This window comes from Cryptomeria japonica, unplaced genomic scaffold (genome assembly GCF_030272615.1).
Source record: "Cryptomeria japonica unplaced genomic scaffold, Sugi_1.0 HiC_scaffold_505, whole genome shotgun sequence".
Taxonomy (NCBI): domain Eukaryota; kingdom Viridiplantae; phylum Streptophyta; class Pinopsida; order Cupressales; family Cupressaceae; genus Cryptomeria; species Cryptomeria japonica.
Window position 1 is genome coordinate 47,501 of NW_026729321.1, and position 3,258 is coordinate 50,758.

Genomic DNA, 3,258 nt, shown 5'->3' on the forward strand with positions numbered 1-3,258 from the left:
ACAATCATCGTGCCACTCTTCGCAGAGAGGTGATAGACGCCAACGAGCCCGCGCATAGCAATCGAGGTGTAAAAAGGGCGTTGAAGGCAGGAAGCCTGGACGAAAGAGGCTACGAGGTCACCTCGAAGCGGTCTAAGAATCGGGCGCACTTGGGGCGACTACCAGTGCCAACCCCTTATCCCGCGGTGCGTCCGACACACAGAAATTTCCAAGGCGGCCAAGGAGCCTCCCCGCATAGCAATCGGGGTGTGAGGTTACGGATGCAGCATTGATAGCAATCGAGGTGGGAGGCGAAGGATGCAGAAGTGAGAGCCGAGGGATGTAGCAGAGATAGCAATCGGGGTGTGTGATGCAGAAGAGATAGCAATCGAGGTGTGCGGTGGGAAGGGCCCAGCAGCCAGAATGCATGAAGCGACGGATGAAGCAGTGATGACAACCGGGCTGTGAGGAGAGGAGGGATGCAGCCAAGAAAGCAATCAGGGCTCGAGGCAAGGGATGCATCAAGGATAGCAATCATGTTGTGAGGCGAGATTCCAAAGGCTAAACGTGAGAGGCTGCAGGGTCGACTCAGAGAGGTCTATGCATGTGAGAGGCTGAAAGCAAGGTCAACTCGGAGCGGTCTATGCATCGGGCGCGCTTGGGGCGACTACCAGTGCCAACCCCTTATCCCGCGACGCGTCCGACAAAGAGAACGTTCCAAGGCGGCAGAGGAGGTTACCAGCCGAAGGATGCAGTAGCAATAACAGGTATAGTTCCGCGGCGGCCGAGAAGACTCACCGCATAGGAATCGGGATGCGAGGCGAGGGATGCGGCGGGAAGGCCCCGACGGCTAAACGGAAGAGGCTGCAGGGCCGCCTCGGAATGGTCCAAGCATCGGACGCGATTGGGACGACTACCAGTGCCAACCCCTTATCCCGCGATGCGTCCGATACACAGATAGTTCCAAGGCGGCCGAGGAGCCTCACCGCATATCAATCGGGGTGCGAGGCGAGGGATGGGGCGGGAAGGCCCCAACGGCTAGACGGAAGAGGCTTCAGGGCCACCTCGGAATGCTCCAAGCATCGGACGCGCTTGGGGCGACTACCAGTGCCAACCCCTTATCCCGCGATGCGTCCGATACACAGATGGTTCCAAGGCGGCCGAGGAGCCTCACCGCATAGCAATCGGGGGTGCGAGGCGAGGGATGGGGCGGGAAGGCCCCAACGGCTAGACGGAAGAGGCTTCAGGGCCGCCTCGGAATGGTCCAAGCATCGGACGCGCTTGGGGCGACTACCAGTGACAACCCCTCATCCCGCGATGCGTCCGATACGAAGATGGTTCCAAGGCGGCCGAGGAGCCTCACCGCATAGCAATCGGGGTGCGAGGTGGGGGATGCGGCGAGATGGCCCCAACGGCTAGACGGAAGAGGCCACAGGGCCGCGTCGGAATAGTCCAAGCATCGGACGCGCTTGGGGCGACTACCAGTGACAACCCCTTATCCCGCGATGCGTCCGATACGAAGATAGTTCCAAGGCGGCCGAGGAGCCTCACCGCATAGCAATCCGGGTGCGAGGTGGGGGATGCGGCGAGATGGCCCCAACGGCTAGACGGAAGAGGCTGCAGGGCCGCCTCGGAATAGTCCAAGCATCGGACGCGCTTGGGGCGACTACCAGTGACAACCCCTTATCCCGCGATGCTTCCGATACGAAGACAGTTCCAAGGCGGCCGAGGAGCCTCACCGCATAGCAATGGGGGTGCGAGGTGAGGGATGCGGCGAGATGGCCCCAACGGCTAGACGGAAGAGGCCACAGGGCCGCCTCGGAATAGTCCAAGCATCGGACGCGCTTGGGGCGACTACCAGTGACAACCCCTTATCCCGCGATGCATCCGATACGAAGATAGTTCCCAGGCGGCCGAGGAGCCTCACCGCATAGCAATCGGGGTGCGAGGCGAGGGATGCGGCGAGATGGCCCCAAAGGGTAGACGGAAGAGGCTGCGGGGCCGCCTCGGAATAGTCCAAGCATCGAACGCGCTTGGGGCGACTACCACTGCCAACCCCTTATCCCGCGATGCGTCCGATACACAGATAGTTCCGAGGCGGCCGAGGAGCTGGGGGATGCGGCGAGATGGCCCCAACGGCTAGACGGAAGAGGCTGCAGGGCCGCCTCGGAATAGTCCAAGCATCGGACGCGCTTGGGGCGACTACCAGTGACAACCCCTTATCCCGCGATGCGTCCGATACACAGATAGTTCCGAGGCGGCCAAGGAGCCTCACCGCATAGCAATCGTGGTGCGAGGTGGGGGATGCAGCGAGATGGCCCCAACGGCTAGACGGAAGAGGCTGCAGGGCCGCCTCGGAATGGTCCAAGCATCGGACGCGCTTGGGGCGACTACCACTGCCAACCCCTTATCCCGCGATGCGTCCGATACACAGATAGTTCCAAGGCGGCCGAGGAGCCTCACCGAATAGCAATCGGGGTGCGAGGCGAGGGATGCGGCGAGAAAGCCCCAACGGCTAGAGGGAAGAGGCTTCAGGTCCGCCTCGGAATGGTCCAAGCATCGGACGCGCTTGGGGCGACTACCAGTGACAACCCCTTATCCCGCGACGCATCCGATACACAGATAGTTCCAAGGCGGCCGAGGAGCCTCACCGCATAGCAATCGGGGTGCGAGGCGAGGGATGCGGCGAGAAGGACCCAACGGCTAGACGGAAGAGGCTTCAGGGCCGCCTCGGAATGGTCCAAGCATCGGACGCGCTTGGGGCGACTACCAGTGACAACCCCTTATCCCGCGACGCGTCCGATACACAGATAGTTCCAAGGCGGCCGAGGAGCCTCACCGCATAGCAATCGGGGTGCGAGGCGAGGGATGCGGCGAGAAGGACCCAACGGCTAGACGGAAGAGGCTTCAGGTCCGCCTCGGAATGGTCCAAGCATCGGACGCGCTTGGGGCGACTACCAGTGACAACCCCTTATCCCGCGACGCGTCCGATACACAGATAGTTCCAAGGCGGCCGAGGAGCCTCACCGCATAGCAATCGGGGTGCGAGGCGAGGGATGCGGCGAGAAGGACCCAACGGCTAGACGGAAGAGGCTTCAGGGCCGCCTCGGAATGGTCCAAGCATCGGACGCGCTTGGGGCGACTACCAGTGACAACCCCTTATCCCGCGATGCGTCCGATACACAGATAGTTCCAAGGCGGCCGAGGAGCCTCACCGCATAGCAATCGGGGTGCGAGGCGAGGGATGCGGCGAGAAGGACCCAACGGCTAGACGGAAGA